Source organism: Alnus glutinosa, chromosome 7 (genome assembly GCF_958979055.1).
Source record: "Alnus glutinosa chromosome 7, dhAlnGlut1.1, whole genome shotgun sequence".
Classification (NCBI taxonomy): domain Eukaryota; kingdom Viridiplantae; phylum Streptophyta; class Magnoliopsida; order Fagales; family Betulaceae; genus Alnus; species Alnus glutinosa.
The window spans coordinates 4441249-4466311 of NC_084892.1; the positions used below are offsets into that span (position 1 = coordinate 4441249).

Here is a 25063-nt window from a genome sequence, read left to right on the forward strand (position 1 = left end):
TATACACATAAAATTAGGTTTGAAAACTATATGCTATATGTAAATTATATGGTTGAAATTTATACTTTTTAGGTTCTTTATTTATATATATATATAGTATACTATATTGTACTATATGCATAATTAAACAAATTTGGTGCTATATATCTAATTAAACCAAATAGTTCAAATTAGGGTTTAGTTTTGTACACCATCTACGTTTAGAAACAAAAAAAAAAAAATTTAAACATAACAAAGTTAAAAAACCTATAATTAATACTATATATATAGATATGCATGCATGTAAACGGTTTAGAAACTATATACAGTAACCTTGTTATTTATGGCTATATATAGTAAATGCAATTATTTTAAGAGTTCTGCGCTACATAATGAATTAAATATTTATAGTTTAGTCCTTCATATAGTACATACATTTAGGGTTTATGGCTATATATAGTACATACACTTAGGGTTAGGGTTTATAGCTATATATAGTATATATAGTATATACACTTAGGGCTACGGTTTATACCTATATATAGTATATATACTTAGGATTATGGTTTATCGATATATATAGTATATATACTTAGGGTTTGAGTTTTAGGGTTTATAGGTATATATAATATATACACTTAGGGTTATGGGTTATAATTTAATTGATTTTACATTTAATGAATAATAATGTCAATATATTTTTCACGTGTCATTACTGTACACTTTTAAATATATATATATATATATATATATATATATATATATATATATATATATATATATATATATATATATTAAATCATGAGCAGTTCAAAATTAGATTGTTCCGATATATATAGTATATACACTTAAACTTATGATTTATAACTATATATAGTATACATACTTAGAGTTAGGGTTTATCGCTGTATATAGTATATACACTTAGGGCTAGGGTTTATAGCTATATATAGTATATATACTTAGGGTTAAGGTTTATCGCTATATATAGTATATACACTTAGGGTTAAGGTTTTATGGTGTATAGGTATATATAATATATACACTTAGGGTTATGAGTTATAATTTAATTGATTTTACATTTAATGAATAATAATGTCAATATATTTTTCACGTGTCATTATTGTACACTTTTAAATATATATATATATATATATATATATATATATATATATATATATATATATTAAATCATGAGCAGTTCAAAATTAGATAGTTCCGATATATATAGTATATACACTTAAACTTATGATTTATAGCTATATATAGTATACATACTTAGGGTTAGGGTTTATCGCTATATATAGTATATACACTTAGGGTTATGGTTTATAGGTATATATAATATATACACTTAAAGCTATGGGTTATAATTTAATTGATTTTACATTTTATGAATAATAATTTCAATATATTTTTAACGTATCATTATTGTACACTTTTAAATATATATATATATATATATATATATATATATATATATATATATATATATATATATATATTAAATCACGAGCAGTTCAAAATTAGATTGTTCCGATATATATAGTGCATATACTTAGGATTATGATTTATAGCTATATATATATAGTACATGTACTTAGGGTTATGATTTATAACTATATATATATATATATATAATATATACTTTTGGACAGAGGATTAGGGTTAGGGTTTATGACTATATACAGTACGTACCCTTAGGATTATAGTTTATAGCTATATATAGTCTATGCACTTAGGGTTAGAGTTTAATTTTATGGTTAGGTTTTAGTTTTTATTTTTTATTTAGGGTTTAATATAATATATATACTTAGTGTTAGAGTTTAATTTTAGGGTTAGGGTTTAGTTTGAAATTATAGTTTACGGTTTAGTTTTAGCGCGTAAGGTTTAGCTATATGTATGGTACATACATTTAAGGCTGCATGGGTTTGTATTTTTTTTTTATGTGTTAAATTATATAAATACATATATATAATTTTTTTTTTTAAATAAATACAATTGGGGACGTGTATTTAAATACACGTCCCGGATTGGACACGTGTACTCAGTACACGTGCCCAATCCTTTGGCCAGGACGGCTGCGCGGGAGTTCTCCCGCGCGCCACCTGGCCTTGCTGTGCGTCTATATGTATATATATATATATCGGAAATGGGTAGCTTCCAGAGGAAGCTACCCATTTCTGATCACTCACTCACTCACTCTCTCTCTCTCTCTCTCTCTCCCCCTCTCCGTCGACACATACAGCCGCACCGGACAGCTTCCGGCCACCGCGATCCGCCCTTCCCGCCGGTGAGACGCCCTCTCTCCACCTCTCCTCCTCTCGGTCTCTCTCTCTCTAATATCTCGCTCCGTCTCTCCCTCTCTCTCTACATTTCTCTCTCTGTCTCTCTCTTCCTCTCTATCTCTTTCTCTCTCTGTCTACCTCTCTCTCTCTATCTCCCTCTTCCTCTCTATCTCTCTCTCTCTCTCTCTCTCTCTCTCTCTCTCTCTCTCTCTCTCTCTCTGTATCTCTCCCTATCTCTCTCTGCCTCTCTCAGTATACTCTCTCTCTCTCCCTCTCTCGCTCTCTCCCTATCTCTCTCTGCCTCTATCTCTCTCTGCCTCCCTCTCTCTCTGCCTCCCTCTCTCTCTCTCTGTATCTCTACGTGTCTGTCTCTCTCTCTGTGTAATAATATGAAGTTAGTTTTTTGTAATTTTGTGTTTTTTATTTTTGCTGATAGTATTAATTTGTTCCTCCCAAAAAATGCAGGTACAAAAAATACAACAATCAGTTGTATATTACATCACAGAGTACAGGATTGTGAGTAATTTTCAAAAATTGTTTTCTACATTTTTTGACTATAATAAATTTCAAATATTTGTGATAGTATTTATTTATACATTTTTCTTAATTGTTTATCATTGCAGTATTACTATATATTGTTGTATCATTTTTTTGATTTTTCTGTGGTTGGTTATTATGCATGGAAAATATGCATGCGTACGGTTGTATATTTTTTGGTGATATATTTTACCATTTACAAATTTGTGTTGTTATTATCATTTTCGACAATTATCATATTTTGGTTTTTGGGAATTCTATAAAACCGAAATCTGACAAAATGACTCAACAAAATGATCCTCATATAGAAAATCACTTTTTAAAAATAAAATTATGGAATTGTTTAAACTAAAATTGAAACAAGTATATTGTTCTATTCGTTTTTGATATTTTCTTAAAAAAATAATTTGAGAAACATAAAATGACCCAAAATATTTAATTTATGACCAAAAACCCTTAAAAAAACCAAGCTCCTTAACCCTAAACCACTAAAAAAAAACAAACACCCTAACCATAAACCCTAAATCCTAAACCCTTTAGAAAAAGCAAAACCCTAACGAACCCTAAAGCTCAAACCCTATAACAAAACAAAAACTCTAACCCTAACCCTAAACCATTTTTTTTAAAAAAATACCCTAACACCCTAACCCTAAACACTAAATTCATAACCGTAAACCCTAAGCCCTAACTCTAAACACGGAACAATAAACCCTTTTTTTTAAAAAAAGAAACATCCTAAACCCATATTTGTTTTTGTTTTTTTAAAAAAGAACATTCAACTCTTAAAACAAAACAAAAACCCTAACCCAAGAAAAAACCCTAAACTAAAACCCTCTAAACCCTTAAGAAAAAACTAAAACCCTAAACCCTAATCCTAAACCCTTTTTCCAAAAAAAAAAAATCCTACACTTTCTAAAAAAAATACCCTAAAAAAAAATAATAAAAAAAAAAATCCTACACTTTCTTAAAAAAATACCCAAACCCTAAACCCTAAAAAAAAAAAATCCTACACTTTCTTAAAAAAATACCCAAACCCTAAACCCTAAAAAAAAAAATCCTACACTTTCTAAAAAAAATACCCAAACCCTAAACCCTTAAAAAAAAAATCCTACACTTTCTAAAAAAAAAAACCCTAACCCTAAACCTTAAACCCTAAATCCTAAACCCTAAACCCTAAAAAAAAAATCCTACACTTTCAAACCCTAAAAACCCTAACCCTAAACCTTAAACCCTAAACCCTAACAAACCCTAAACCTTAAACCCTAAAAAAAAAAATCCTACACTTTCTTAAAAAAGAAACTGTAACACTAAAAATAAAAATCCTAACCTTAAACCCTAAACCCTAAGAAACTAAAACCCTAAATCCTAAACCCTAATCCTAGATCCTTAAAAAAAAAAAAAAAAAAAAAAAAAAAAAAAAAAAAAAAAAAAAAAATTCCTACACTTTCTAAATTTATACCCTAACCCTAAACCCTAAACCATAACAAATCCTAAACCCTAAACCCTAAACCGTAAACCCTAACAAACCATAAACCATAAACCCTTATAAAAAAAAAATAAAAAATAAAACCATAAACCCTAACCCTAAACCCTTAAGAAAAAAAAAAAAAAACAAATCCTACACTTTTTTTTTTAAAAAAAAAAAAAAAAAAAAAAACCAAACCCTAAACCCTTAAAAAAAAAAAAGAAAAAAAAAAAAACACTTACACTTTCTAAAAAAAAACTAAAACCCTAAATAAAATAATACTACAATTTCAAAACAAAAATAACCCTAAACCCTAACAAACCCTAACCCTAAACCGTAAACCCTTACAAACCCTAATCCTAAACCCTTAAAACGAAAAAAAAATAAAATAATCCTACACTTTGAAAAAAAAAAAAAAAAACCCTAACCCTAAACCTTAAACCCTAACAAACCCTAAACCATAAACCCTTATAAAAAAAATAAAAATAAAACCATAAACCCTAACCCTAAACCCTTCAGAAAAAAAAAAAAAAAAAAGAATGAAATCCCACACTTTTTTAAAAAAAAAAAAAAAAAAAAAAAAAAAAAAAAAAACAAACCTTAAACCCTAACAAACCCTAACCCTAAACCCTTAAAAAAAAAAAAAGAAAAAAAAAACACTTACACTTTCTAAAAAAAAACTAAAACCCTAAATAAAATAATCCTACACTTTCAAAACAAAAATAACCCTAAACCCTAACAAACCCTAACCCTAAACCGTAAACCCTTACAAACCCTAACCCTAAACCCTTACAACGAAAAAAATAAAATAATCCTACACTTTAAAAAAAAAAAAAAAAAAAACCCTAACCCTAAACCCTAAACCCTAACAAACCCTAAACCATAAACCCTTATAAAAATAAAATAAAATAAAACCATAAACCCTAACCCTAAACCCTTAAGAAAAAAAAAAACGAAATCCCACACTTTTTTTTAAAAAAAAAAAAAAAAAACCAAAATACCAAACCCTAAACCCTAACAAACCCTAACCCTAAACCCTTAAAAAAAAAAGAAAAAAAAAACACTTACACTTTCTAAAAAAAAACTAAAACCCTAAATAAAATAATCCTACACTTTCAAAACAAAAATAACCCTAAACCCTAACAAACCCTAACCCTAAACCGTAAACCCTTACAAACCCTAACCCTAAACCCTTAAAACGAAAAAAAATAAAATAATCCTACACTTTTAAAAAAAAAAAAAAAACCCTAAACCCTAACAAACCCTAAACCATAAACCCTTATAAAAAAAAATAAAATAAAACCATAAACCCTAACCCTAAACCCTTAAGAAAAAAAAAAACGAAATCCCACACTTAAAAAAAAAAAAAAAAAAAAAAAAAAAAAAAAAAAAAAAAACCTAACAAACCCTAACCCTAAACCCTTAAAAAAAAAAAGAAAAAAAAAACACTTACACTTTCTAAAAAAAAACTAAAACCCTAAATAAAATAATCCTACACTTTCAAAACAAAAATAACCCTAAACCCTAACAAACCCTAACCCTAAACCGTAAACCCTTACAAACCCTAACCCTAAACCCTTAAAACGAAAAAAAAAATAAAATAATCCTACACTTTAAAAAAAAAAAAAAAAAAAAAAACCTAACCCTAAACCCTAAACCCTAACAAACCCTAAACCATAAACCCTTATAAAAAAAAATAAAATAAAACCATAAACCCTAACCCTAAACCCTTAAGAAAAAAAAAAAAAAAAAAAAAAAAAAAAACGAAATCCCACACTTTAAAAAAAAAAAAAAAAAAAAAAACCAAACCCTAAACCCTAACAAACCCTAACCCTAAACCCTTAAAAAAAAAAAAAAAAAAAAAAAAAAAAAAAAAAAAAAAAACACTTACACTTTCTAAAAAAAAAACTAAAACCCTAAATAAAATAATCCTACACTTTCAAAACAAAAATAACCCTAAACCCTAACAAAACCCTAACCCTAACCCTAAACCCTTAAAACGAAAAAAATAAAATAATCCTACACTTTGAAAAAAAAAAAAGAAAAACCCTAACCCTAAACCTTAAACCCTAACAAACCCTAAACCATAAACCCTTATAAAAAAAATAAAATAAAACCATAAACCCTAACCCTAAACCCTTAAGAAAAAAAAAAGAACGAAATCCCACACTTTTTTTTTTAAAAAAAAAAAAAAACCAAACCCTAAACCCTAACAAACCCTAACCCTAAACCCTTAAAAAAAAAAAAAAAAAAAAAAAAAAAAAAAAAAAAAAAAAAAAAAACACTTACACTTTCTAAAAAAAAACTAAAATCCTAAATAAAATAATCCTACACTTTCAAAACAAAAATAACCCTAAACCCTAACCCTAAACCCTTAAAACAAAAAAATAAAATAATCCTACACTTTAAAAAGAAAAAAGAAAAACCCTAACCCTAAACCGTAAACCCAAACAAACCCTAAACCATAAACCCTTAAAAATAAATAAATAAATAAATAAAACCATAAACCCTAACCCTAAACCCTTAAGAAAAAAAAAAACAAAATCCGACACTTTTAAAAAAAAAAAAAAAAAAAACACTTACATTTTCTAAAAAAAAACTAAAACCCTAAACTCTAACCATAAACCCTTTAAATTCGTACACCCCAATTTTTTTACTGTAAGACGTATGATTTGTCTTGTCCTCTTAACCCTATACAGAGAAATATGGACAAGTCTTGGCTGTCAGCACCTAGGGGTACGACACGGTATAACGACGGATGTAGGGCGTTTGTGGCATTTGCCGTTAGTAACTGTATGGCCGGCGATGGAAAAATTTACTGCCCATGCAAGTATTGTCGAAATAACCAGCGTCATACTCCAGATTACGTTCTTGCCCACCTGACTGGAGGTAGGGGGATGAATCTGGGATACAATTTGTGGTATATGCACGGTGAGACTATGACTGGGTCCGCTATTCCTGATCAGTGTTCGAGTTATCACAGTGGCACAGATACCGCTGCCTGTAGCACTGAACATGGTGAAGTCACAGAACAGGAGGGTGTGGCCGTGGAACAGGATGATGACATGCACGCCATGTTGCGTGACGCCTTCGGCGTGCACGATGTTGCTGAAGCCGTCAGTACGGATCCGCAACAAGTTGACGAAGATACCTCTTGCGTTGATGCATTGAAGTACCAAGAGTTGTTAAAGACTGCCGAGAAGCCCCTTCACCCTGGTACAAAGCATAGTAAATTGAGTGCTACTATACACATGTACAATTTGAAGTGCGTTGGAGGTATTAGTAACAAGATTTTTTCAGACATTCTCGAATTTATCAATCAGTTGTTGCCTCCTTGCGATGAGGCATTGCCAGATAACACGTATGAGGCGAAAAAGTTTCTAAGTGGCATGGGTCTGGGGTATGAGAAGATTCCGGCGTGCCGTAATGACTGTATATTATTCTGGAAAGACAATAAAGAATTAGATTCATGTACCGTATGTGGAGAGTCTAAGTGGAGGGCTGATACACTTGTAGATGATGATGGTGAGATCATATCAGCGAGAAAAAAACACCCGGTGAAGATCTTGAGGTGGTTTCCACTCATCCCACGGTTGCAGAGGTTATTCATGTCTGAGCATACTGCGCCCCATATGAGATGGCATGCAGAAGGCCGCACTAGGGATGGCGTATTGAGGCACCCAGCCGACGGTGAGGCATGGAGATCGTTTGACATTTTACATCCAGATTTTATGGCAGAGAGTAGGAACGTCCGGCTTGGTTTGACAGCAGATGGATTTAATCCATTTGGGAACATGAGCACATCCCACAGCACATGGCCTGTAATGCTTGTGCCCTACAATTTGCCACCGTGGATGTGCATGAAACAGTCGTCCTTCATCCTGTCCCTGGTTATCCCTGGACCGAGCTCACCAGGTATGGATATTGATGTTTACCTTCAGCCATTGATTGATGAGTTGCTAGAACTGTGGAATGTAGGGGTACGGATATTCGATGCTTCAAAGGAGGAAAATTTTATTATGCGATCCCAGTTGATGTGGACAATAAACGACTTGCCAGCGTATGCAGATTTATCTGGTTGGCCTAACAGGGGTGCGAAGGCATGCCCTTGCTGTATGCAATCGACACGTTCTGTACGCTTAAAGAACGGTTGCAAATTTTGCTATATGGGGCACAGGAGATACCTTCTGGCTGAACATCTGTGGCGGCTGAACAGGAGAACATTTGATGGTACTGAAGAATTTGACAGCCCGCCGATTGTGCCATGCGGAGACGAGATCCTCCAACAGTTGGACGGAGTTGCGTTTGGGGATGAGACCGCGGGTAAGAAGAAGAAACGGAAGAAGCGGAAGAAGGGTGCAGGGAGTTCCGATGTTATATGGAAGAAGAAAAGTATATTTTTCAGATTGCCGTATTGGAAAGACAATTTGCTTCGGCACAATCTTGACGTTATGCACATAGAGAAAAATGTCATGGACAATATACTTGGCACTATTTTGGATATAAAAGGAAAAACGAAGGACAACTTGGCAGCTCGGCTAGACTTGCAGGAAATGGGGTTGAGACCTAAGTTGCATCTGTTCACGGCCGCCAATGGTAAAACGTATATTCCCGCTGCCTGTCACACCATGTCTAGAGAGGACAAAGAAGACTTTCTGAAGGTTCTTCGAAATGTGAGAGTCCCGGACGGGTACGCCTCGAACATTTCACGATGTGTTCGGCTCAAGGACCGTATAATTTCCGGCTTGAAGAGCCATAATAGCCACATATTGATGCAACAGCTTCTCCCAATTGCACTGCGTAAGTCATTGCCTGATAAAGTTGTTAGACCTCTTGTGGAGATTTCTGCATTTTTTAGAGGCATATGCTCAACAAAGCTATCACAAGAAGATATGGACCGACTGCAGGGTGACGTCTGTATCACTTTGTGCAAGCTAGAACAGATATTCCCTCCAGGGTTTTTTACCAGCATGGTTCACTTGGTCGTGCATCTTGTGCGCGAGTGTAGACTCGGCGGACCCGTGCAGTATAGATGGATGTACCCGGCAGAGAGGTAAAATTCGGCATAATATGTAAATATATAATTTGATTTAAATGTAACCATAACTGACGACAATTAAATTGTCGTGTATGTGTGTACACCAGGAGTCTGGGGAATTTCAAGTCTACTGTGCGCAATAAAGCGGCTCCTGAGGGGTGCATTGCGGAGGGGTACATAGCGACCGAGCTGGTAACGTTCTGTTCAAGGTATCTGAATCACGCACCAACATTCCACAACAAACCTCAGAGGAATCCTGATGGATCCAAGGGGGCGGGCACGCGTGTTACCCTGAACCGGTTGATAATGCACCAGATTCATCGTTATATTGTGTCCAACTCTGAAGAGTTTCACAATTTGCGGACGTAAGTAGTGTTTATATATTTAACATAATTCGAATAATGCAATTAATAACAATTACTACATAATTGTATACGCTGAATGTAGGATGCACAAAGACGCGCTTAGGCGATCATGCACTAGAGGTCGCATTACGGAGGCTCTTATTGAAGCACAACATCATGAGCAGTTCTGCGAATGGTACCCTGCATATGTAAGGAAATAGTTGTAATTTTGAAATTGGATAAATTTATGCGGGTTCAATATAATTACCCAATACACGTGTTTAATATTTGTAATTATAACATAGGTCGATGGCCTTGACGATCAACGTAGGGAGGAATTGGGCCACGACTTGGTTATGCGTTGTAGAGGGCTGAAGGAGACAGCGGTCATGTACAACAGGTACGTGGTAAATGGGAAATTGTTTCGCACGCTTGCCCATGATGTGGGAAGGAGGACTCAGAACAGCGGCGTATGTGTTCCTACCGTTGAAGGCGAAACGTACTACGGGCAGTTAACCGATATAGTTGAGGTCGAGTACTATGACAGGACTACGTACGTCCTATTTAAGTGCAATTGGGCAGACCCCACGATGGAAAGAGGATTCAAAATAGACGAGTATAACCTAGTGTTTGTCAACTTCAATCACCTCGTCCACAGGGGAGAACTGATTCATGACGAGCCGTACGTGCTTACATCTCAGGTGGATCAAGTATTCTACGTCAAAGATGGAAGGAACCCAAATTGGGTTTGTGCGGTTAGGACCAAACCGCGCAACGTGTACGACGTTGGCCAGGGGGATGGGAGTAATGAGGATGGTACAACCTACCATGAGTGCGTACCGCTCGTACTAGCCACTGATGACCTACCCGATACGAATGATGAATTCGAGTACGACAGGCCCGACATTGATCCGATTGAAGCTCTCGTGATACAATGATTGATGTATTTCTTGTGAGTATAATTAGCTTGAACTCAACACACTTGACTGATATATATATATATATATATATATTGTTTGTACAATTCGCTTGAACTGAATACGAATTTTTATTATTTGCATAAATTTCGTTGTATAATTTGCATATTCATTAAAAATATATTACAAAAAATATTCTAATTAATTTGTCTACATTTGTTCGCAGGTATTGATGGACCAGGGACGCCCTCCTTATGCATATCGGGCACCTCGCCCACCCGTGCCCCCCATGACCACGCCCACTGATTTGACGGCAGTATATAGTGCGGCATGGCCACACCACCCAGACGGGGCTTATAGACCATTGTTGCCGGGTATGGTGGCCGTGCCCACGTCAGATCACGGGCAGACCAGCACAGCTGGACCTTGCAGCTCTCCATTGTCGGAGCTGCCGACATTATCTCAGATAGGGTTCACCCAACCGGGTAACGCCTATCGATTGTGGGTGCGAGAGGGGATGGGGTCACAGGGTTATGCGCCGTACTTTCCGTATACGTATAGTGGACCTATGACGTGTAACCCTGATAGTGAGACGCAGGATGGTAGATTTCCACTGTCACAGACCGGGGAGATGCAGATGCCGGCTGTGGGGTTGGGACAGATACCAGCACAGGCGGCGATGCAGGGCCAGATTTTGGGGCCGAGACAGATGCCAGCATCGGGGGCGAGTCAGGGCCCGTGGCATGTAGAGAGCCAGATGCCGTTACCTGGTGAGAGCCAGATGCCGCTTTTCGGTGAGAGTCAGATGCCAGATGTGGGGGGGAGCCAGAGTACCCATAAGGAGGACGTTGCGATGTTGGGTACCGATCAGTTGGCCCCCGGTAGCCCTCAGAATATGGATTCGGATGATGATCAGCAGCCTCCACTAGCCGGAGAGGTTGGTGAGGAGGTTGCAGGCGACCCAGCGACGCAGCACATAGGAACTGGGCAGATTCGGTTGATGGGTAAGTACATATGTAGACATCCTTAAAAATCATATTATGTTACCAAAATATTTTTTTTGGTTTGGAAAAAAATAACTATTTGATTACATTTTGTTTAGGGTTGGCAATCCGGGTCGGCGGGTCGGGTTCGTGTTGACCCGGATGACCCGATTACACAATCGGGTCAGACACGAACCCGACCCGATTAATAATCGGGTTGAAAACCTAAAACCGAACACGACCCACCTGCAAAACGTGTTACCCGAACACGACCCGGGTAACACGTTTACCTTCAACCAAAGTACCAAACCAGCAAAGTAAACCCAATTTGTTCAGAGAAGACTGAGATTCAGAGAAGTAGAGAACCCATTGTTTATCAAAACAAAACCAATACAACTATACAAGCTAACAGTAACAGATCTAATGGAAAATTCACCTAAATCGACACGATTAAGCTCTGAAAAAAAAAAGTGAAAACAGGTTGATTCGTGAGGCTATGTGAACTGTGAAGGTTGATTCGCGAAGGAGGCGTGAAACTGTGAAAGTGAGAACAGAAAATTGAAAAGAAATGAGATGCGAGTCGTGGGTCTACCGGCGGTCATGGGTCAACCGGTCAAGCTCTTCCGTTCGTGAATCAGACGCGGGTCTGTCTTCCATTCTCCTCCCTTGCCGGCTCCGGTTTTGAATCAGACACCGGCGGTCGTGGGTTTGTCATCTTCTGAGGGCAAGTCGAGCTTCTCCGGCGGTCGTGGGTTTGAGAGGGGGGAGGGAAAAGGTTGGCGTAGAGAGAGGGGGAAAAGGCCGGTCCAGCCTATTTTCCCGTGTCGTGTTCGTGTCGGGTTCGCGGGTCGTGTCAAAAATTGCCAACCCAAATTTTGTTTATATATATATATGTATATATATATATATATGTGTGTGTGTGTGTGTGTGTGTGTGTGTGTGTGTGTGTGTGTGTGTGTGTGTGTGTGTGTGTGTGTGTGTGTGTGTGTGTATGTGTGTTATTTAGTGTTAACCAATTAAATGTTGAATATATTTTTCATTAGGGTACAACCCAGACGGGACCATTTATTATGAGGTGATTGACGACCCAGCGAGAAACTGGGTGCTCCCGAGGGGGAAGAAGGTTGTATTGCAGTACAATGCTGTTATACAACCTGTAGGACGAGCCTGCAATCGTTTTCGGCGGGCAGAGGGCAAGATGATCAGGAGTGGGTCCTACATACACATGCGGGACGAATGGGCGAGGGTAAATAGGAAGATTAAGCAGGCAATGTGGAACGCGCTGATGGTATGTTTATGAATATAATTTAATTATTTATTTGAATTAAACTTGAGATTAATGTTTTTCTTGAAGTTTTTAAACCTATAATGCTTTGATTGAAATGTGCAGGAGGAGTTCTATCTACCTGTATCAGTAGACGTGCGCAGGGCACAACAGGAGGCGTGGAATGATATTGGCCGTAAGCACCGCTCGTGGAAGTCGAGGTTCAAAACCCAACTACGAATTGGAGACGGTGACACGCCCGAGAGGTGACACGCCCGAGAGTATCCGTGCGAGAATGCCGGAAAATTTTTTTGAGGAGTATGATGCAGAAGATGTAGACTTCCTGCTGAGAGATTGGTGCAGAGAGCATAAAATCGTATGTAGGCCAAAAAAATGTCAACTATTTTTTAATAACAGTTCATTTAATTTTAGTTTTAATTTAAGTGTGTCAATTGTTACATTTTTATTTTCATGTTCAATGCGTAGGCAACCTCTGAACGGATGAAGAGGTTGCGGGAGCGGAATGACCTTCCCCATTGTGCGGGATCTAAAAGTTATGCCAGATTTAATCACGAGGAGGTAATTAAATATATATGTTTATGTTTTTAATATTTGTTGGTAATTGTTTTTCTTTTTCTTTTTCTTTATACTATTTTTATCGATATCTGTTTGTTATATATGTCAACTGCATGACGACAGACATGTACATCTGGCACACCCCCCACTCGCGCCGCGTCGTTCGTGAAGACCCACACAAGGAAGGACGGCACTTACGTGAACGACCGTACACGGGTCTTATGCGTATGCTACTGATTTAGTTTACTAATATTTTTAAATTATGTGTGATATGTCATTATTCAATATATGACTTTTTCATGTTGACGACGTACAGGAGAGGATGACGCAGAGTTTATCCAGTGATCCAGCCGCCACGCAAAGCGTCTCCGCAGACACGGTGCGTTGGGCACCGAACAACGCTTACGAACAGGTGGTTAGGAGGCCTGAGTATGCAGGGAGGGTTCGGCAGGTTGGGCCGAACGTCACACCTGTTCGAGGGACATGTTTCTCATATAGGCCTCGATCACAGGGGGGACCATCTCAGGGCACGTCTCGGGATTGGGCCGAACAGTCTCGGAAGATGGAAGAGATCCAAGCGGAGCTACAGGCTGAGCGAGCGAGGAATGACCGGTTGGAGCAGCGCGTGCAACAGTTCGACGGCATAGAGCAGCGCTTGCGACAGTTTGAGGTCTTCATGTCCTCCATGGGAGTACCAGCACCATGTGTTGGTAATCAGTCTTCTCCTGCACACGTAGGTAGTACGTCGTCCGTTAGTAGTGCATCTGCAGGTATGATTTATATTGTGTATAGGACAAAATTAATTTCAATTTGTTTTCATTACCCCTTTAATTTTGCAAGTAATATTATATACTTTAATTGTCTATATTATTTGCAGGTAATTCGACAACGGTTGGTACGTTGTCGCCTGTTGGACGACAGCTGAGCCAGCACTCCACTGTCGCTACACCTTCGCCCGCTACACCATTCATTGCGCAGCAATCGCCGGTTGGCGAGAACACGCCTGGGACGGTACCTCGTGATTCGCAGGGACGCCCTTCAGATTTGTAGATATTTTGTGTAATTATTTTTTGTTCGTAAATATTTGCTTGTTAACGAATATGTTATTAATTATTTGTTTGTGTAATATGATTTCGTGTTGGTTTTGGGTAAAATAAATATTGCGTTATTTGTGGTCGGAAATTACAAAACTTGAAAAATTCAAAAAAAAATTTAATTAACCCAAATAAATTTTAAAAAACAATAACAAAATTATTTTTTTAAAAAAAAAAATCCAAATTCAGTTTTTTATTTAATTAAAATTTTTATTTAATTTTTTAATTGTATTTTTAATACAATTAAATAATTAAATTTAAATTTGATTTAAATAAAAAACTGAATTTGAATTTTTTTTTTTTTATTAAAAAACAATTTGACACGTGTATTCCAATACACGTGTCAAATTGTGCAATTCGTGACATGCACATTTGAATTACGCGTGTCAAACTGCACGTGTCTAACTGTTTGACACGTGTACGACACTGTACATGTGTCAAACTGCACGTGGCTATTTGCATGCATTTTTGTAGTGGTTGTTGCTGAATATTTAAAATATATATAAGGAAGAAGAAGAAATGGTGAGTGGGCGTAAGGCAAAGTTGGCTTGTTGCTCAATAAAAATTCTCTATTAACAGCTCATTAAAGTGGGCATCAAATGTCAATTGGCCTTTTACGACTCACAGTCTTGTCTCTCTAGCCTTTATTCTCTTAAGAATAAAGCAACATCCAAGCGTCCAACAAGTAAGTGAAACAACGGATTTGCTAACTCTTTTTCTCTCTCTTTTTTTTTTTTTTTTTTTTTTTTTTTTTTTTTCATGTTCACACATAAGGGGAGGGAGAAGGGGGATTCGAACTAGTGACCTTCGCTTCATGAGGCGTGGTCCTCAGCTGATTGAGCTACCCCTTTGTGACTAAATGATGCCTTTTGCAAAAACTAAAAACTTCATCTTCAACCTTCGTTTCATCTGAACAGTTCTGCGCCATCTCTGACCTAATTTACAAAAACGCCTGAAAATGCTGAAATAGTGACAAATCGTTGGCTTGAATTATGAATCTCGTTCCTTCAGAAAATAATTTGCCCCCTAATGAGTGGTTAAGGGTGCGCAACAAGGATATTCAAAAAAATTCCAAAGGAGATAAGGAAAAGTTTTGGAGGGGGCACTTGCCCCCTCTCGACCCCCCTTCCCTCGACCCCTGGCTACATGTACTTAAATTTTTATAAAGGGAGTCTTATTAAGATGATGTGGAACTTATTCATTGGTACTTGTAACATTTCTTTTTATTAATTGTTTTAATCATCTCTAATAAATAAGCTTTACATCAGTTAGTAAGGCTCTATTTGTAAAAGTTTAAGTACATGTAGCATTTCTCAATCATAAAATAACAACAATTTTGTAAGTTTATACCAGCCTTGTTGTGTTAGGGAATACTTCTTCACGTGTATCACATTCACATATATTCCTCCATCTTATTGTTTGAAGCACGACACATCACGTAACATGCATGTTTCCCATGCTTAAGTTTCTTAATACTATCAAGTACTATATATGAATTAAATGCTAGGACGACAGCCATATCACCATATTTAATTGCCTTGTTGCGTGCAAACTTGCTACGACTGGAATGGAGCCTCAATATATTGTTTCCATTGACGAGATCGAGCTTCACTTGAGGAAGATTGTCAAAATAGAAGCCGGAGAAGGAAGCAACAGCCACGACCAGCCTGCCACTAGCTACCAGGGAGGAAATGATTAAAACGTTAATGGGGGCAGTTGTTGATGAGTGTTAAATATTGTGTATTTAGACCCCTTAATTTACATATACTAGACCCTTAGTTTTGTTATTTTCCAATACTTTTGGTTAGTTTTGGTATTTTAATGTTTTGCAGGTCTTTGAAAAAAAATGTCATTATTTTTGTGGAATTGACAAAGAAGCTGGGAAATAAGATTGAGGCAGCAGCTCTACACGTTATTGGCAAAAAGGTGTCGAAAGAAAATCCTTCAAATTCCAAGATTTTAATGAAGTTGGCAAAATCTTTTATTTATAGAAAGAATCCAGATTGAGCACGTCACTTTATTTTCATCATAACTTTCGGTTCAAAATTCTGATTGCGTTGATTTTGATGGCGTTGGAAAGCTAATGAAAAATGAAACAAATAAGTCAGAAATAAGTTTTTCCTAATTCAGACTTTTACTATGCCCAAATTACCCCGCAATAAAAGAGCGCAAATATGTGCGAATTTGAAGTTTTTCTTTTCCGGCTTTGATTGAATTTTCAAAGGACTTGTAAGACTTGGGGACCAGACTTTATTAACCTGCAGCACCGACAAACATTAATGACACGGTCTCCTTCTCAATAAGGTGCAGCGTTTTCTCTCCATAACAGGAACAATGGCCGGCACTTAAATTCTTTCCAAGTTTAAAGAAGTAGCTCTCAACCCTTTTTCCAAGCTGGGACCACCGAAGTCTCCTTCCAAACCTGTAGCTGTGCACCAAATCAAGACAAAGCGATCTTTCTTTCCAGGCTTAGCATGCAACACGGAATTGTCTTTCCACGCAGACCTGGCAGCAATTAATTAAAGGAGACCTGATTTCTTTCCTTGCAAAAACTTTCTTTCCTTATGGAGAAGAAGTCCTAGAGATCCTCATAAAGCACCGAATCGTTTTGGCATATATGTAATTCTTTCCAATTAAACTAGGTAGCCGAGACCCTACTTAGCACTATATATAGGAGTCTTTTCTCTTGTAAAACGTGTGGAATGTAAGCAGAATTTCAGTTCTCTTCTTGCAACGTTTTCTTCTTCCACACTTTGTAAGTCTCTCAATGTTAATGGATTTAATTATCTTTTCTCTATCTTTCAATTCCATGAGAGGCTAAATCATTAACTAAGGTTGAGGATGAAACCTCACTTATGATTAGCAACATTATTCTCATGTGAAATAATATTCTTCCAATTTAATAGTTTAATTTTTTCCAATTGTTTTACTTAAATTCAATTTTATGGAATGATTCTTGGATATCTTTTGTGATTCAAGGATACATTTGATGATTTAGGATAGTTCCATAAAATTGATTGTGCTTGGTTTTCCTTGTTTAAAAAATTGGATATCCCTTGTGATTTATTCTTCGGATACAATTGATGTTTTGATTTAAATTGGATATCTTGTTGTGATTTACGGATACACTTGATGATTTGATTTAAATTAGATTTTTTTTGTGATTTGTGTAAGAAACGGATACATGGGATGTTTTGATTTAACAATTTGATGCAAAAGTAAAACATACTTAAGAGTTTATTGTGAGAACTTTGGGAAAATATTATTGATCATGAGAAAATATATTGCTATGAATTTGTGAGTGCTGATTCTGATACCCTAGTGCTTTCTTTTACTTGATTAAATTCACTTCACTTTTGTTTATGTTTATTTTTAAACAATCTCTCAAATTTCTTGGAACTAGGTTAGGATTAAATCAATTTGAATTTAAATTTCGTTTTCAAAAACACAATTCCCTGTGGGATCGACCTCGCACTTGCAACCCATTAACTGCAAATGATTCGTGCACTTGCGAATAATTAAAATTTTCACAACAGGTGTTAGAATGAAAGCGGTGGAAGAGGCAAAAATACAAAAGGTTAAATTCTTGTCATGAGATCACAAGCATTTCGTTAAGTACTTTGAACCAAGAGTGGCATCACCCGGTCCTATCCATCATGGCAAGCCAAAGTACCAGCTAGGAAAGATGTACAAGCTTATATTGGCGTCTAAGTTCGTCCAAGGTTGCACTGGCAACAATGAAAATAATTTATACGAGAATATAAATTGTTTGTACGAGAAAATTAAGAAGGAAATCAAGGAACCGAGGGAATGCTTCGAGGAGAAGGTGATGACGGAGTATGATGATGAGTCCCTCACCTGGATGTTGTTCGTGGACGGCTGCGCAATACTACAGTATATATTATGTGCTGCTCCTCCTACTGCTCCTCTTACTGATTCTACTGCTCCTGTTGCAAATGACAAGTTCAAAGAGTTGAATATAAAAAATGGCAGCTTAGCCTTTGCTCAACATAATTTGTTCTTGTTGGAGACCCAGGTTCCCTATCGTCTCCTCAAGTTATTGATGAGGTTGAGTGGGAAGGAAGCCCAGTTGAGTGAATCGATTGAAAGTTATATTGGAAACATAGTTATCTGCAAACGAAGCAGCGAAAACCAAGAGAAAGATACCCGACCCATCATCTCGACCTTCTGAGAACAAGACTCTTGAGTCCTCCGCAATCCCCTAGAAAGACACTTAGATGGCCGTGTAGAACGACACGTGGAGAGGACCACCTAGATTGGCAATCGTATAGCAACATGCAAGAGCTTAAAGCAACAGGAATCTAATTGAAACGTAGTGACAGTAACTACTGTGAGATATATATATATACACACACACACACACACACAAATCATTTGCTTAATCATTAATTTCTTAAAATACAAATGGATCCTCACAGTGGCACGACGATGTGTCGCAAAGCCAACATATGGTACATGCCCCATAATATGTACCTAATAATCAAAGTAACATCTATTTAACTATGTAGCGGAAAACATAAACCTAATAGCAGAAATCACATCTTAAATATCTATCACAAATAAATAACAAGAAGAGCCATTTAACAGTCTTTCCTCAATATAAATACATAACAGAATTGACTTTATATAATAACAAGTGACACAAGCGTCACAACATCCTATAAAAATAGTGGACACCCGTAATCCAGCAATTACGATCATTGCGATGAGCTTCAATCATAACATCCTAAGTGCACTGCTACCAAACCATCCACTATATCGGAGTACCTGCAGTCACAACATCGGAATCTGTACAGTTGCAGGGGTTGCCGCGTCCGCATAAGTGAAATTATGAGCCCATCATCTTAGCATAAATAAATATATTAAGACCTCCGAGGTATACCATTCACTGAGTTTTCGCAAAGAACCAAATTTTCCTTTTTAGTCTCGCGTACACTATAACAGCTATCAATTTATAAACTTTTGTTTAAAAACCCCTATAGCTGATATTGCAAACACCAACTAATAGAAAATATTTAAAGCATATTATGTAGTTGTAAACATATATAGAAGTTCCAGTCATCCTACCTTGGAAACTACATACATTCCCACCTACTATAATATTTTTATGATTGATGGCTCAATGGTACAAAGACACAGCGTTACCAAATGTGAGTAATTTCGTGTCGAGTGCATTATAGCTTCGTGCCTTTGAACAATAGCTGATCATGCGAGCACTATAGTGGAACTCTAATATACAAGCACGTCTTTATTGAAGAACAAATGACATTCCACCTACCAACCACAAGACACTTACATTACTCAAATCTAGAAGCGTAGTAATCTAAGTATATTAAAAGCTCAATGCCTTTAAATCATACAAATAGAAATATACATATCATAAGAATAACACACACATGTAAACTATGTTATGCATGCTCATGATAGTCTTATTATTCTTTGTGAGGCTTACCCTCTCTTCATTATTATGAGGCTTACACTTTTTCTTTATTATGAGGTTTACCCCCTCTTCGTTATTATGAGGCTTACTCTCTCTTTTGTTTTTATGTTCATACTTTATGCTTTACAATTCAAACTCTATAACCTACTCTTTGCAAATTATGCTTTCTGTTAGTATTTTGGCCTCATTCTGGACAAAATCACTTGTGTGTAAAGATGCTGTAAACAGGGATTTCACTATTCAGAGCACTCTCAGAAGACTCTGCACTGTGAAGAAATCGGTTCCCTGTCAGCCATCCGGACGATCGTGTCATCCTGTTCGGATGCTCATCTGTCCACTATTCCATCCGTCCGGACGACGTGCCATACTGTCCGGACGCCAGACAGACCAAGTATCATCCGTCCGGACGACGTGCATTTCCGTCCGGACTCTCCACTGTGTCGAGAAGTTTCTATCCAGCTTGCATCCGTCCGGACGTCTCAACAGCCCGTCCGGACGCCTCTCAGTACTCGACCAACTTCAGATTCTTTCCAAAGTTCAAAAATGGGAAGACTAACTCAACCGTCCAGACGATGTGGTATCTCGTTCGGACGCGCGTCTCCTTAAGGCAAGAATCATAATTCAAATGTCACCGTCCGGACGTCAGTCAGCCTTGGTCCGGACGCGCATTCAACAGTTATGGAAATTGCCGATTCGACTTCAACCGTCCGGACGACTGCCTACCATGGTTCGGACACGCGCATAGCAGATATGAAAATTGTGTGTTGAAGAATTGTTGTCCGGACGTTCATCCCCCATGGTCCAAACGCGCGAAGCCTTATATGGAAGTTACTTGGAGCGGACGTGCGACCGTCCGGACGCGACTCTTAAACAGGAAAGATTTCTCGCGAAATATTCGAAAAATCCTGTCGTACAGTTGTCCGTCCGGATGGCCCAGGTTCACCGTCTGGATGGCGTCCGTACATATTACTACAGTCGCCCATTCTGCACCTCAGCCTATAAATAGAGGTCCATGGGCATTGAGAACTGCAAGAATTCGGTATTGAATTCCACAAGAGCTCAGAGAAGCTCAAGTTTCCTCTAAAGCCGTTACAAGTGTGCTGCGCTACATCTGAAGTCTATCTTAGGGGTTGGCCCTAAGGTAAAGGATTCCATTGAAGACCCCATCAAGTAGGAGACCTGGTTGGAAGGCGTTTGTGTTGGGTTACACGTTAGAAAGCAAGGTACGACCACTGCATCAGGGGTATGTGAATGTTACTGCTTTGTATCTAGCTTTGTCTTCTGAATAGTAGATATCCTGGGTTTGGCTGCCCCGGAGTGGTTTTTCTCTTAATTGAGTTTCCATTTCGTCAACAAAATATTGGTCTCCTTTAATTTCCACATTTAATATTTTGTTGCACACTGTTCACACACACTTGCTTTGTTAATTAGAAGTCCAATATTTTCCACTTTCTTCAAACAATAAAGCAATCAACATGTATTGTTATCATTCTACTTTACATAATTTAAATCCCAACCGCAACACACATTCAAACACTTAAAATCAATTCAACATCCTTCATTCATGCATCATTTTATAAACATCATTGATATTGTTGAACATAATTGAAACTACTCAAATCATCCAAAATATATAATTCAACATACATTTGATTTGGATTTGTAAACAATATATATTTTGAATTCCATAATTATATAAAAGTAGTTTTCTCAGTGAGTAGAATACTCACTTGGGTTGCATTGGACTCATGACTCGAACTCTACATTGGAGAACCCATTGGAGTCTCTAATCCGGACACTATCCTGCAAACATTGGTATCGTTAGACTACACTATTGAACTCTATACTCTATGACACATTGACTTCCCGCGTGCTCACACATCACATTACCCGTGTCTAAGTCTAGTTAAGTATTCTAAACTATTATTAGGTTATTATTTAAGTTTAGGTTCACATTATATTTTATTCATTAACTCTAAGATGTATTTACTATTTTCATTAGTTTATATATTATTGTATTACATTATCATTAGTAATCCTTTTTTGTAACGCATTGCTTATTTATTAAGTTAAAAATGTATATTTGACTCATATACATATATATGTATACATATACATACATATAAGCATGCAACGCTTAATAAGCTTAAACCTAATCCGATGATACACTAAAATACTTAGTGTGTATGGATAGGTGAATTAGTTACTAAATTACCTCTTACTGGATTCAAAGTACATTTATGTACTTCTACGTTCTTATTAATTCATATTTGTTGTCTAAGGGTTACATGGAAAATTATCATTTCATGGTATTCACATCTTAACCATGACTTTAATGCTTAACCCTTATTAGTCACTAACCACACAAGTAGTTTAGGTTTAGGACTTTAACCTTATTTAACATTATAATTTAATAACTGTTATTAGATTAATTGATAATTCCATTTGTAACATATCTGTTTACTAAAGCTTGAAGCATATGCATAGACTTTTAAATTAGGTATTATACCTATTGTTATTAGTTCATATCTCTTAGGAATTCTACCTCGATATTAGTTATGTTAATATTTCAATACCTAACTCGCTATCTATGTTCATTTGACTAACTCGATTATCTATTCTTGTATTTCTTTTACATCAAGTTATTTACTTATTCCCTTAATTAATTTCTAATTAGGTAAACATTCCAATAATTAACTCATAGAGCCTATTACTTAATACTTTAAAACATTAATCTTCCTCATGCTTTCTCTAAAATCCAAACCAATTAACACAACAAGTCCCTCTAAATTAGCCCAAATGATCCATAACAAAGAATCCCAACAAATACTGGAAACCCTCAATTACATATTAGAATCAACCCCTCTATGAGTCATATAAATAATCAACAACCCAATTCTTTAAAAAGTATAATCTAAAACTTCATCTAATAATTAAAACATCCAAATAGGCCATAACGAAGAATCTAATCATTTATCACAACCAACTACTACAAAGTCTACAATCTTCCAAAACCACTATACCCCAATTCATCTTTAAACTCTTCTCTATCCAACCACTAACAATTTATCCTTAGGTTAATAATCAACTTATATCAACACCCATAATCAAACTATACTCCAAACTAAAAATGAACACCAAATCCCAAGATATTAGTAATTCCAATATAAGATCAATCCTCCAACAAATAACATAAGAATTAATAATAATCATCAATAAACCACAATTTACTTCCAAAATTCCATACACATCATAGCCCAATTTCCACCAATGCCTAACACCAATTCTTAATCAACATACCCATACAAGCATAACAAGGAATCCAACCATTAATCACAACCAAATTCAGCTTCTACTAAAACACACATATACAACCGACCAAACACCCAAAATGTTTCCACAAGAGGAAAAAGATTACAATACCCATTCAAATTTTCTACTAAAAATCTAGGCAACCGAAACCCATCATTTAGTTCAAGCTTCAAACTCAATCAACAACGACCTAGAATCCATTCTAAAAATCAATCCAAAACCTAAATACCCATTTGGTCATCAAATAGGAAAAAATCAAAACACACAACCGGTTTCATCTCCAAATAAACCCCAAAGAAGAAGACCCATTCGTCCAACCCCAAAAATCCATTTCCATCAAACCCTAGATTTTCTTTTTAAACAAAATCAAAATCAAAGCCGTAACAATATAATACAATTTTCATGCTATTTAGAAAATGGGTAACCGAAAATACAAGGAAAGGTTAGGGATTTTACCATTTTTATTCTCCTTCTTCACATGGCCGGATCTCTCTCATTCACGGTCTCTCTGGTGCACTCCAATCTCGGTTTCTCTCCATTCGGTGGCTCTCTCTTACGAGCTAGGTGTGATGAAGAGAAGGGAGGAAGAAAAGAGAAGAAAAGAGGGAGAGGCAACGTGCGTGCGTGCCACAGAGATGGAAGAGGGAAGAAAAGAAAAAGAAAAGGAAAAGAGAAGAAGAAAGGAGTGACGTGTGATCAGGAGAGAAAAATGGGGAAAAAAGAGAAAGAAAAGAAAGAGGAAGAGAGAGGGAGTGTGGGGATATGTGTCGGTGTGTGAGTGGTTCGGAGGAGATAATGTTATCTACTCTTAGCCAACCGTGTGCTGACACGTGGCAAGGTAAATTTTATTTTTATTTTAAAACCCCAACTTCCATTAATTACATCAGGACCCGCATTATATAATATCTCTATCATTTAAGAATTAATATCTAACCCTAACATTTAATATAACTATATTACACCCATGCAATTAATTATTTATTACCCAATGACTCATTAGTATTTTAGTATTCAAATTATATTACTTTGTCTTAAACCCATTTTATTTCAATCATATAAATTTATCTATTTAGGATTTATTATTAGTCCCATCAATTTAATAAATATAATTTATTAAATGCTAAACTTTCTATTTATTTTCTTGGTCTTTACAATTACTTAATAAACATAAGTTTTATTAGGCTATTCGATTTATACCTTGGATTCCTTTGGCTTCCTCCAATTACGATGGATGACTCATCGGGCCCCAAGTTCATGAACTTGATAGCTTACGAAATGTGTCTGGATTTCGACAACGACTTCGGCATCACCTCTTATATATGCTTCCTAGATTTGCTCATCGATGAACCCAACAACGTCAAAGATCTGAGGAAGGCACATGTACTCCACAACTTCCTTGGCAGGGATAAAGAAGTGGCTGACCTCTTCAATGAGATAGGCACCGACTTGGTGCCTAACCCCTTAACGTATAAGGATGTCAAGTTCCAGATTCAAGGCTACTACGAAGACAATTGCATGACCTGGATGGCTCAATTCTTTCAGGATCATTTCGGCGCACCTTGGACTATCCTTACTTTTTTGGGTGTGTTATTGGGACTTGCTCTAACTGCCATTCAGACTTGGTACGCAGTATACTCTCCCCCTGGCCCCTGTGATAAATTCTGCAAGAAATCACCATGAAACTCAACACTAGAGAAAAGATACTAAGAATGTGTTTGTTGCTCATTCCAAGTGCATCTACCATCCCTTAGACGGTTGTTTGCAATTGCAAAGAATAAAAGAACCTTACGAGTTCTACAATATTG

At 36.5% G+C, this 25063-nt stretch overlaps 1 pseudogene; it reads left to right on the top strand.

Moving 5' to 3' along the window:
* The first annotated feature begins 11463 nt into the window (after nt 1-11463).
* Nucleotides 11464-24938, top strand: LOC133872683 (uncharacterized; annotated as a pseudogene).
* Nucleotides 24939-25063: the final 125 nt, after the last annotated feature.